Consider the following 13,750-nt stretch of genomic DNA (forward strand, 5'->3'; position numbering starts at 1 on the left):
CATTTGTCTTCATTGGAAAACTGCTACTGAAAACTTGATGCAACCCACAGTTAGTCAAGAGAATGCAAGATTTAGCCGTGTATATGTATTACATGAGGAAGGCTGGGAGGGCTCTGGGGGAGAGTGTAATTGCTTGTATGGATCTTGTTGAGTCAAATGCACAGTCACCGTGCCGCATAATCCATTTAATCTGAAATTCCAAATAATTCTTTCTCTCAAGTATCCTGGGATGATTAACATCCTACGTACCTAAATAGGTAAAAAGCAAAATCCTATTGCCTGCTAGGAATTGAACTTTGTGTAAATACAGAGCCAGACAGAATATGTGATCTGTAGAGGACTTCAAAGTAGTCAAGGGTCCTAGCAGGGTCACGTGAGAGGTTGAGTCCATTAGTTTACGAGCTTGAAACTAAGCTAATCACAAATAAGAAGAATTTGATGGGAAATTAGGAAAAATTCCTGTACACAAAAAGTCACTCGAATATACAACTGACTGTCACATACTGTATTGATGCAGAGTCCGTTACCAATTCCTTTCAAAGAAAATTAACAATTGCTACAACAAGAGAATTTAAAAAGGTTCCGTGTGCAGGCTGAGACTTCACATTTCAATTAGAGAAAGTAAAGTTGTTGAACTGAATCATCTGCATGTCCCTTTTGCTGTTACTTTCTGTAATTCACCAGCCAAGTGAAGAAGTCCTCACTTTCTCTCCTGCCACAATGATGCTGCCAATATGACCCAGTCTGCCATTTTGAATTCTGAATTGTCAAATAATCAAAACTACTGTGGCTGAGGGAGATGTTGAAAGATAGAAGGAGAAACTGAAAGACTGCCGAAGTTGCATATAATCTACTTCGAAATATCTAAATGTTGGGACAAAAAAGGGGATGCATCAGAAATGGCCTGCAGTTTATATTGTGCATAAAGAGTAGTCATCAAACTATTTTGCTGGCTGATTAGGACCCTCATGATAACCTATATGTCATTACAGATCAATGGCTTACAGTGCATTTCAAAGGCCTTCTCCAATGGTTTTAGTCCATTTGCATTGAACCATTCATTTAAACCACCGTTCCCATTTATTCTTATGCAAAACATGCTGAAATCTATCAAGGGAAGGCCAGCTAACCCCATAGTGAGGCCTGTCTTTGCAGGCCTCATTTTCTCTTTCTCTCTCTTTTAAGAAGGATTCTGGAACAGTGCCATAAAGTCTGCCTCTGAAGGTCCCATTTATTTTTCTTCAGTTCCTTTCTTTCTCTGACAAACAAGCTGGAGTGGTGTCAGTCTGTGGTGAGGCTATGTCTAGCAGTTTCTATGGCTTTTTGCAAAGCTGGAGTGATGCCAATGAGGCCTGTTTCCACAGGTCCAATTCACTTTCCTCTTTCGTATATCCGTGTCTGCCTGTCCCTTTACAAATAAATTAGCCAAACAGCAGCCATTAGTAAGGCATTTGGTATATCTTAGAGGAGACCACTTACCCTCTACCTGACCTTAATTTATACAACTGAGATGAAAGTCTCACCCATGCTTTTGTTACCTGCAGAGTCCTAACTATACTAATGGTCTCTTGGCCAGTCCTTTCATTCTCTACAAACTATAGTTCACCCAAAACTTTATACTTTGACTCCCATTGAGTCCTTGTGCTTGCTGACTTGCATAGGTCCCGTTCAACAACTTTTCAATTTTAAATGTTTTGCCTTGTGTTTAAAAACTCCATGGTCTCACCTCTCCCTATCTCTGTCACCCCCTCTATCCCTGTAACCCTCTGTATTTGTCTAATCCCAGCTTGCCTTTCCTTTCCCAATTCCTTTGCCTCCCCTTTGATGAACATGCTGTAAGCAGTCTAGGTGTGGAATTCCCTCCCTATACCTCTGCATCCTTTCCCATCCATCTCCTCAATTTAAACACTCCTTAATATTTACATTTTTGATGAAGGTTCTTGTCCACCCATCCCATTATCTCTTTCTTGAGTTCAGCATCAATTTTCTTTCACCGACTGACTGCTGTTTTGAGTTTGCTTACAAGTAAAAAGTGTCACGGAAATATAAGTTGTTGTTGAAATGATTTCAAATGGTGTTTTACAACCAGTAGACAGAGGTAACATTTAAATCCACTGGCCTGAAGTTACAATAATTCAGAGTCGAGAGTGTGGTGCTGGAAAAGCGCAGCCGGTCAGGCAGCGTCCAATGAGCAGCAGAATCGACATTTCTGGCATAAGCCCTTCATCAGGAGGACTTTCTGATGAAGGGCTTATGCCTGAAACAGCAATTCACCTGCTCCTCGGACGCTACCTGACCGGCTGTGTTTTTCCAGCACCACACTCTTCACTCTGATCTCCACTATCTGCAGTTGTCACTTTCTCCTAGTTACAATAATTCAAATTGATAACTGATCTTTTTAATTGCTATCACATTTTACAGAGCACTTTCTGTACTGTTTGATGGGGACGCTTTCGAGGGGATTGTGCTTTCCATTTACTTCTTGCTTTAAAATTAAAGAGAAGGAAATGAAAGTCACAAAATCTCTAGGGTTCCCTCTCTTGGCTCATCTGTTGTTGGCTGGTATCTCTAATCTTGAAGGGTCCCCTTATTTCCTAAACCCCTTCATATGGCCTTTGTCAGACTGGAATCTGATTGTGGATCTCCACAAGTACCCCAGAGTCTCCCAGAATTCAAGTGTAACTGAAAGGACACTCCTGGGAGCCAATATTGTCAGGGGCATTAAAAAATAAACTACAGGCAACATTTGACTGGTCACAGGAATTTCTGCTACCATACCTAAATATTTGGCAGGAATGTCACCACTGCACTATATGGATGCTCATCTGAGGACCCATGAATTAGTTGGAGATGGGTTTCCACCCCTAGCATCACACCCTCCCTCACCCCACCTGTGCTAAGGTCTGCCTCTCATAGCTGCAAGCCATTATATTGGCCAGTTGGTCTCTGTTCCGAGCAATGTCATTGGGAGTGGTCACCAGGGCAAACAGATATACAGGAGTCAGGAGCTGGACACAGAAAAGTACTGGATGAAATTGTGCCCTGTGTGGGGCCAGGACTGCGTGAGTTGGGACGGTTGGGGCCTGGGGAGGCAAATGGTGAGTTATGTAACAGGGCATAAAGGGGAAGTGGTGAGAGTGTCTCGATCCCACAATCTTTTTTCCCAGGCTGGGGGAGTGCAAAACTAGAGGGTGTAGGTTTAAGGTGAGAGGAGGAAGATTTAAAAGAGACCTAAGGGGCAACATTTTCTACAAGGAAAGGGGTGCATGTATGGAATGAGATGCCAGAGGAAGTGGTGAAAGTTGGTGCATTTACAACATTCAAAAGGCAACTGGATGGGTATATGAATAGGAAGGGATATGGGCTAAATGCTGGCAAATGGGACTATATTATTTTGGGAGGTTTGATATGGATGAGTTGGACCAAAGGATCTGTTTCCATGCTGTATGACTTTATTACAAAAACGAGGCTACAAAGTAGGCAGCTCGCCTGGCATCTCTGACCTTCTCCTATTGGCCACAGAGTAGCGAGCAGTGCAATGAGTGTCCAATGGGATTTCAACTAGGGCAAGTGAGGGTTGGGCACCCTAGGCCATATCAGCTGTCTGTAAAATCCCAGCAAGGGTGGAAGCAGGTGGATAAATGGTGGGAAACTCACCTGTGGATGAGGGGGTACAAATCTACCAGATATTTTTAAAGACACTTTCCTCAACACTTTGATAAGTAATTATAAAAAGCATCTGAATAACGAAGAAGACAAAAAATTAAAATGAAATAAAGGACTACAGATGTTGGTGATCTGAAACAAAAACTGAAAATGCTGGAGAAACTCAGTAGGTCAGGCAACATCTGTGGAGAGAGAAATAGAGTCAACGTTTCAACTCTCAGCGACCATTCCTCAGAATTGAAAGCAGCTGGGAAATGGTGGTATTTATTCTGTTGACAGTTAGGTTTAGGGGTTGCAGTGGGAAGCAGAGAAGGATTGAGTTGAATAGTTGGAAATGGTGCTCTGAGACTGATGGAGTGAGAGAGAGAGAGAGAACAGAATCAGACAAAAGGATCGTTGACAGTAAGTTGGGACTCAAGTAAGCACTGATTGGGTGCTCAAGGGGAAGTGTGAATAGTTGAAACTGGGTTGGCGATGCGAAAAGGATTGTTGTTTTTCACATGCTGATAAACACATTGGAGGTTCATCCAAAATTGAGGCATTGACACTGTGATCACACCAAATTATACTGGTGAAAGTTGGTTTCTCAACACATGCTGTACAACTTTGTAAGAAAAGAAAAACCTGAAACAATTATAAAATGTAATTTTAGATTTTAAATTTAAATCAAATATCTACAGATTAACCATAAAAGAATCACTGTTGCCCACACCAATAATACAGCTCACTTACTGCATCTCCCCCCACCCGCCCCCCTGTATTTTAGAACATAGAATTTTACTGATCAGTGTAACTTTGCTGAGGATTTGCTTATTAGTGTTTAACACACACAGAATTATAATGTTGGGGTATAAAATGCAAATTACTGCTACTAATTTTGGGTTGGGCTTATGCAAAGAATCAGTTGGGCGTATTTTCAGGTTGAATCTGGCTACACTGCAACGCAGTCATATAAAGATCCATGGTTAACCTCAAGGAGGCCCAAACTGTGTGGTAATACTGTAATCCACCGACAGTAACCAACCCTTTTTTGGTCATTCACAGATATAGGCACAACAGAGAGAACACAGTATTCATCCTGACACTCAAGCATTTGGCCAGCCATGTTTTCATTTTCACACTTACATTAGCTGATTGAATGGTTAATCCCCCAACTATCCCATTCTCTCCCTCGAGAGAGATGACTGGCGGTGGTTTAACTTGAGGGTCACCGTACCTCAGGCAAAGGCAAGAAGATGAGACCCTCATCTTGACCTCAGCTGGTGCAGGAATTGAGTCCATACTATTGTTGTCAGCCTGTATCACGAACCAGCCATCCACCCAACTGAGCTAACCATCCCTCAGGAGTTACTAAACTGCAGAAAAAGGCAGTAGTTACTTTCTGCAGTTTAATGGTTATGCACCCTTTGTCCTTTCACTATGTCCATTGCAGTGGTTTCCCTAGAACCATTTAGCCCATTGTGCCTGGCCAGCTATCTAATGTGGCCCACTCCTCCCTCACTTTCCCATTCCTACCCCTTCCAATATAAATTCATTTCCATTTTGAAGTATCCTCTCAAATTTGTTTCCACCATCATTTCAGGCAGGGCATTCCAGGTCACACCAGCTCATTATGGAAAAATAATTTATATTTCCTCTTTGGTTCCTTTCCCAATCATCTTAAAACAGTACTCATTGATTCTCCCAATGGTTGGTGGAAACAGCTTTTTCTTGATTTGCTTAATCAAAACCCTTCACCATTTTGAACCACTTTCAAATTTTAGTCCAAAATTGATAATATAGGCTGGGTCATTTGGTTTAAATCAGACTTAGACTAAAGAAGGTTCAGTGGATTTGAAATATTAACTCTGCTTTCTCTCCATGGTTTCTGCCAGACATGCTGAATTTCTCCAGTGCTTTCTGTTTTTGTTTCAGACTGATGACTGGCTCAGTAGCATTCAGTCTACACAACTATCAATCAATCACAATCTTCAACAAGAAAAATATAACAATCTGCCCATAACATTCAACTATATTCCTTCATCAAAGGTCCATCACCAACATCCTTGAATCACTGTTGATCAGATACTCAACTAGACCAGCCCACATAAATACGGCCATCACTACAGCAGGTCAGAGGCTCAGGAATTCTGTGATCAATGTCTCACTTACCATCTCCCCTAAGCCTCTCTGCCATACACAATGCACTTGTCAGAATCCCACTCGTATTGATAGGGATGCCTGCAAGAATGATTAAGAGATTGATACCGTTCAGAAGAAAGAGGTCAGTTTGATCAATATCTCAGTGAGTCTAATAGATTTGGAGAGTCATGGAATAGTTAGAGCACAGAAGGAGGCCATTTCGCCTGTTGGGTCTATGCTGGCTGTCTGCAAGAGCAATTGAACTAGTCCCACTCACCTCCCATTTGTCTGAGGCCTTATAAATGTATTTCTTTTCAGGCCTTTATCCAATTCCCTTCAGAAGCTTCAAGTGAATCTACCTCCACCACACTCTCAGGCAGTGCATTCCAGATCCTACCCACTCACTCCATAAAAAATGATTTTCCTCTAGCTGCGTCAGGTTCTTTTGCCAATCATCTTTGCCACTAATTGGTATCCCCTGGTTCTTGTCCTGTCAATGGAAGCAATTTCTCTCTCTCCACTCTATCCTGATCCCTCATGATTTTGAACACATCTATTGAAACTTCTCTCAATTTATCAGTGCAACTAAAATTCCTCATTGGAACCATGCTTGCAAATATTTTCTATACCTGTCTTCAATTTCATTCACAGATGTAAACATCGCTGTTAAGCCAGCATTTATTGCCCATCTATAATTGTCCAGAGCAGTAAAAAGCCAATCACATTGTTGTAGGTCTGGAGTCTCATTAGTTTCTTTCTCCACAGGTGAACCAGATGGGCATTTTCCTCTACAGTCTAATGACAAATTTAGACTCTTAATTCCATTTCCTTTTAGACATTGCATTCAAATTGCTATCTGCCATGGTGGAGATTCAAACTCAGTCCCCAGAACATCACCTTGGTCTCTAGTGGTGGTAATCTAGTGGTAATATACCATCAGGCCATCACCTCCCTCTCTCATGTCTCTGTCATTCTTCTTAAATCGTTTGTCCAGAATTGGACATAAGACTTTATTTCAGGCCAAAAAAGTGTTTAAAAGAGGTTAATATTAACTCTTTATGTTCGGACCCTATGCTCTATTTACAAAACACAGGATCTCCAATGCCTTCTTCTCCACTTTCTCAGCCTACTCTGTCAACTTCAATGATTTAAATACATAGGTCTCTCTATCTGCATATACATTAGAATTATATCTTCCTATCACAATACACATCTCTGTATTAAATTTCATCTGCCAAGTTTGTATAATATATCAGGCTGTCTATGTCCAGTTGAAGTCTGTCACTATCCTCTTCACAGTTCACAATACTTCCAGGTACATAATGGTGTTGCTATGCCCTGAACAATCAAGACTGAATCATTAAATCAATCAAAGAAAGCAGCAGTCCTGCTTCTGATCCTTGGGGATCCCTATTAGATACCTCCCTGTAATGTACCATGACAGCAGTGTGTGCAATCCAATGGAGGCTAATAAATGGCACACTCTCACACTTGGAAGGATGGGAACATCATCTACTCCCAATTGTCCTTCAAGTCACACATCTTGAGAAAAGTCCTTCACTGCTATTGGATCCAAATTCTGGAACGGGCTAACAGCACTATTCTGGAAACCACTACTAAACGGGCTGCAGCAGTTCAACAAGGTGGCTTACCACTACCTTCTCACCAATGCCAAGAATAAATCTAGAAAGAGATTCTGATGGCCATCTGTGCATTTTTTTTCAGCTTCCACCAGAAACGGAGATATCCTTGACTATAAATAAAGGTGAGGCTGATGGAGGGGCATACCTAGCAGAAAGAGGGTCAATGCTGGGCTCTTGTTCTTTTCCATACAGCTATGAGATACATCATGTTCTGATTCTGGAGGGGTCTTTTACCTAGAAGCTGGAATAAGATGTTGATGAACAAAGCTGATCAGGTTCCAGAGCATTAGCTCTGAAAAGCCTTTGGGAAATTATCAGCAACAGTTTTAACTCACCTTGGAATGGTGCAAAGCGAAGTGGACACAAGGAGTACCAGATGACATTGCACCACCTACTACCTATCCCTTCCAATATTTTAACTAGCCTGAAATCAGGAACAGAAAAGGCTCCCATCCCATTGCGAAAAGACCATGTCACATCCCAGTGACATTCCAGCCCCACTGGGAAAAGGACAGCAGCTTTTCTTAGTTATAATTTGTACTTGTGATTTGTAATGGTTTATGCACAAGGACTTCAAATCTCTTCTCCTCCAAAGTATTTAGTATGGCTAATTTTCCATGAAATTCACTTTATGCTATTCACCTCATGAGGTAGTAAATTCCTACCTTATTCTTATTTTAACCACTCATTGAACAGACTTGATGGGTTGAATGGCCTGCATCTGCTCTTATGTCTTATGGATAAAGGTATTTCCTCAGTCTTCCTTATTGGATTTATTTGTGATTATTTCAAACATATGGCTTTCCTCAAGGCTACCTGACCAAACTACTTCATGATATGAAAAAAAAATCTTTTCTTCAACCTTCTGTTCCCAGGAGAAAAAGGCACCCAGTCTGCTCTGATAGGTATAACATTTGGGTTCAGGTCTCGTCTATAGATCTTCTCTTCAACCTCTCCAGTGCCTTCTTTTTGCAATAGCAAGACCAGAACTGTACACTACACTACACGTGTGGACTAGCCAAAGTTCAATGTATCTCCTTAGGTTTTCCATTGTGTTCATCTAGAAATGAATACCAGTGTTTTGATGGCATGTTTTAAAATGAAGTTAAAGGACTTGCCCTCCAAATGAAGAAAACTTGAATAGGAAATGAAATGATCCTTGCAAGTAATGTCCTAAATGCAACCAGCAGAGAGAGCATAGTGCAGTGGGAGCTGCCCTTTACACAATGACTTTCATGTGCAGGAATTTAAGCACAGAATCCTTACAGTGCAGAAGGAGGCCATTCAGCCCATTAAGTCCATTCCCTCGACATCATTCCCTGTAATTGTGCATTTTCCATGGCTAACCCACCTAGCCTGGACATGTTTGGACGGTGGGAGGAATCCAGAGCACCCAAAGGAAACTCATGCAGACACAGGGAGAACATGCAAACTCCACACAGACAGTCACCCAAGGATCCCTAGTGCTGTTAGTCAGCAGTGCTAACCACAGAGCCACTTTGTCAACCTTTACTGTCATTTGCTTTCAGAAGAAGTAAAATTATAAGATGCCATCTTCCTACATTTGAAATTGGGTAAATTCACAGAAGATGGGAAAGAAAGACACAAGAAAAAAAAAGAATATGCATTTATATAGTGTCTTTCATGGTCTTGGATCACCCCTTAATGATTCACATCATTGACTAAAATAGAAAGTACTTCAACCAATCTGTGTAAATCTAAGCTCCCACTATGGTTTTGACAAGACGATCTGTCTTAACAATTTCACTTCTGGAGTCAAACATCTACTTCAAAATTGCATTGTGCAACCTTTTGCATCCACTTGAGAGGTGTGTCAGAAACATTTTTACTTAAGATTCTGAATATAACGCACCAAATTATTGTGAAACATGCAATGCTGAATATGAAATGACAATGAATCTGGACCCATCGACCCAGTACTGGAAACTTGTGGGCCCTGGTGCTCAGATGTCTGTGCTCTACCTTTCCTCAACCTCAGCTGGCACTCTTTGCAGTGCCTCTGAACCAGACCTCATAGGTTCAAATTCCACTTCAGAAACTTGAACAGAGAATCCATGCTGTCTTTGAGATGAAATGTTAAACTGGATGTTGGATGTAAGAGATGATGTGACCCTGTGAAGGAAAAGCAGGGAAATTCACCTTGCCATCCTCGTTAGTATTTATACTTCAAATAACTCTGCTAAAAATCAACTATCTGGTCCTTATCCAGGAGTCCGCCAAAGGATATAGATAGGTTAAGGGACTGGACAAAAATTTGATCTATTGCAGGAAAATGTGAATTTGTCCATTTTGCCAGGAAGACTGAGAAAAAAAGCCCATCCCATTCAAATGAAGGGACATTGCAGAACTCTGTGATATCTAGGAATCCGAAAACTCTGGTCCATGAATCACAAAATGTTAATCTGCAGGTACAGCAAGTGATTAGGAAGCTAAATGTAATGCAGTAATTTATTGTAGGTGATGGCCTATAAAACAAAGAGCCTTTAAAGAGTCATACAGCACGGAAACATTAGCTAAGCATCTGGAAATCAGAAGTCCCTTACCAGCATGCTCCTGCTGTACATCACTGTTCCCGATGACCAAGATCAAGCCAGGGCCATGAGACAATACAGATCGATTCTTATTAATTAGCAGCCACCTCTCAATTAAGGCAGATATGTTCAAACTGCCAGCCCAGCCTTTCACAGTCCGAGTAACAGATTTCAGACCTAACAATGTGACGACAATCAGGAGAGTACAGTTTGTTGTACCTCCTCAAGTGGGGTAAAAGGAGATGTTGAGAAATCAATGAGGTCTCTTCATTGAGGTCTCTATCAGGTGACCTGCACTTCCTTGAAGAGTAAAGCTTTTATATGAGATCTAGAACTGATGGCGCGCATGCCCACACGCCAGTGAAAGGATGAGTTGACTCTTTATGTCAAGACTCACATGATGGCAAATGGTAAAAATTGAGTTTAATAAAATCTGGAATAAGAAGCTGGCTTGATGATGTTTGTAAGGGGAAGTCTTCCCTGCCCAAGCACACCTCCTAACCTCCCCTCACCAACTGGTTGCCTCCCAGATGCCTGCATCCACAAAGTTGGCAGCCCCACTGAATGACCCTCAGTGGGCCATTAATCAGCATTACTGATTGAGCTCAAGGACATAGCTGCTAGAGTGAGTCTACGGCAAATGCTGAGGAAACCAACAAGAGGGAAAAACATACTCTTCCTTATTAATCTCTTGGCGGCAGTTGCATCTGTCTGTGAGAGTATCAATGAGAGTGACCATCTCACAGTCCTTGTGGGGACAAAGTCCTATCTCCACATTGAGAATACCCTCTATCAGTGTTGTGCGGCTCTATCACTGTGCAAGATGGGACAGACTTTGAACAAATCTAATAATTCAAGTCTGGGCATCCATGATGGGCTGTGGGACATCAACAGCAGCAGAATTGTTTTCCAATACAATCTGCAACCTCATGAAGGGCTTTTGCTTGAAACGTCAGTTTTACTGCTCCTCGGATGCTGCCTGAACTGCTGTGCTCTTCCAGCACCATTAATCCAGAATCTGGTTTCCAGCATCTGCAATCATTGTTTTTACCTACAACCTTATAGGCACTCAACCATTACCATCAAGTCAGAGGGATCAACACTAGTTCAATACAAAGTGAGGAGGCCATGCAAGAAGCCGTACCAAGCATACCTGCAAATGAGCTGTATCCTGGTGAAGTTGCCAAACGGGACCTCTTGCAAGCCCAGCAGCATAAGCAGCAAGTGATAGACAGAGGTAAATGATCTCACAAACAATGGATCAGATCAAAACTCTGTAGTCCTACCACATCCAGTCATAAATAGTGGCGGACAATTAAACAACTCACTGAAAGAGGAAGTGCCACAAATATCCCCATCCTCAATGATGAACGAGACCAACACATTGGTGCAAAAGATAAGGCTGAAGTATTTACAGCAATCTTTAGCCAGAAGTGCTGAGCGGATGATCCATCTCAGCCTTCTCCGGAAATCTCCAGCATCACAAATACCAGTCTTCAGCCAATTTGATTTGTTCCATGTGATATCAAGAATCGGTTGGAGGCACTGGACACTGCAAAGGTTATGGGCCTGGACAATATTCCTGTAATAGTACTGAAGACCTGCGCTCCAGAATTTCCTCACCCAGCTGTTTCAGTACATGTGACTCCAGACCAGCTTCAACAGCAATGTAGTTTATTCTTAAGTGATCTCTGAAATCACCCAGCAAGCCATTGGCCAATAACCACTGGACCAGCGAGCAACACCCACATGCATGATTGAGTCTGTACCCAGAACATACAAGAATGAGAGGCAATCATATTGAACAATACCAGAGTCTTAGGGGACTTAACAGAAATGGGTAGATGCAGAAATGCTATTTTCACTCATGGGACAAATTAGGACCGGAGAACATCATCTCAGACTAAGGAGTTGCATATTTAAGAGTCAGGTGAGAAAGGACTTCTTCTCTCAGAGAGGAGTGAATCTATAGAATTTGTTTCTGCAGAGGGCCGTATGGCTAGACAGTTAATTATACTCAGTGAAGGAGCCAAGGGTTATGGGGATAAGGCAGGCAAGTGGAGTTGAGAATGATCAGATCAGCCCTGATATCACTGAATGGCAGAGCAGCCTTGATAGGCTGAATGGCCTGCTTCTGCTCCTATACCTATACTTCCCACACACCTCCAAGAGAAAACTTCTCATCTACTATGCTAGTTTGGGAAATGCCTAAATCTCCTACGCACTATACCCCTCACAACATGGTTAAGCCTCTGTCCTCCACCCACCCGCCCCCACAGACCATTAGGCCCACATTGTGGTAAATATTAACATTTAGGATTTGCCTTTAAAGCAAGGAAGTTTAAATTAACTGAAAGTACCTTGTGGATTGTTACACCATGACTGACTGCAGGAATGGTCAATTTCAGGATGAAGTAATTTGAGATCCAATTAAAGATGAGGCGTTGCACACTGAATCATTTGCTAACAGTGGGAGAAAATAGTTCCTTCTGCAGAGGAAAACATCTAGGCATGTATCATCATTTTTAATTGGTTAGAATGATACAAACCAAATACAGACTTATAATTAAAGGTTTCATTTCATAGAACAGTAATTATATATAACAAGGGAGGAACTATTGATAAGATAACGAGTGAATTACACAGGAATTACAGCACAAGAGTTAGCCATTTAGTCAAGCAGGTCCCTGCTAGTATTTATTTTCCACACAAGCATTTCCCCTCCCCTTTTCACCTCCCTCCTGTCAGTACATCCTTCTCTTCCTTACTTCCTGATGTGTCTATATTGCTTCCCATTGAATACATCCAGACTTTTCACCTCAATGACTTCACAGAGACTGAGCTCGATGGAAATAGCCTATTCAGCTAAGAAAACTCAAATATTGCTAAAAAGATCTGAGCTTTTCTGCTAGTCTAAATGAGGGCAAGATAAATAGCATCTCTTTTTAGCAATGTTTATGTCTGTCCTGCAAGCAACTATTTGTAAATCTGAACTTATCATTAAGAGATAAGCCAATTAAAGGCTCCTTTTATGGAATTGTATTTGATCTGTTACAGAATAATGTCATCCAGAATTGTGGCGGGAATAAGAGAAATACGTGAAAATTGATCCCGTTTGGATTAGCGATCTCGTGGTGCAGTGTGTAGCATCCTGCCTATCAGTCTCAAACTCTGGTTTCATGTCTCACTCCAGGGCTGGCTAGCCAAGGAAAGTGTATCCATGTTGAACAACCTGGAATTCCTCCCATCACAAATTAACAGGAGCAGAGATTGTGATGGAAAGAAAAGTGGAGGCCCTACTATCACTATCCAGGTCTACAACCTGCAAGAGTGTATGTTGCCACAGCAATTCAGACTCCCAAGAGGCCAGCTGCCTGGACAGCCAACACAGATCTAATTGGTGACAACAACAGCTTGCAGTTTGACTCCTCATTCCAGTTAGAATGTAATGGGACCTATTTACTTGACATCATAGTTCTGGGAGTTGCACTTGTCTTTAGGTGGAGAACTAAGGGAGAAGATTTGGATATTTACTGAGCTAAGAACAGCAACGTTCAGATTTCCAACCACCTATCATCAATTGGAGCTAAAACACCTAGATTTTAAAATTCTCATCTTTGTGTTCAATTATTTCCATTGCCTTCCCATTGCCAATTTTACAACCCTCTGCGACCTCTGAACTCTACCAATTCCTACCTCTTGTGAATTGCTAATTTTCATCGCTCCAACACTGTTGATTGAGCATTCCAGAAATCTGACCACCTTTCT

The sequence above is a fragment of the Hemiscyllium ocellatum genome, chromosome 8 (genome assembly GCF_020745735.1).
Source record: "Hemiscyllium ocellatum isolate sHemOce1 chromosome 8, sHemOce1.pat.X.cur, whole genome shotgun sequence".
Classification (NCBI taxonomy): domain Eukaryota; kingdom Metazoa; phylum Chordata; class Chondrichthyes; order Orectolobiformes; family Hemiscylliidae; genus Hemiscyllium; species Hemiscyllium ocellatum.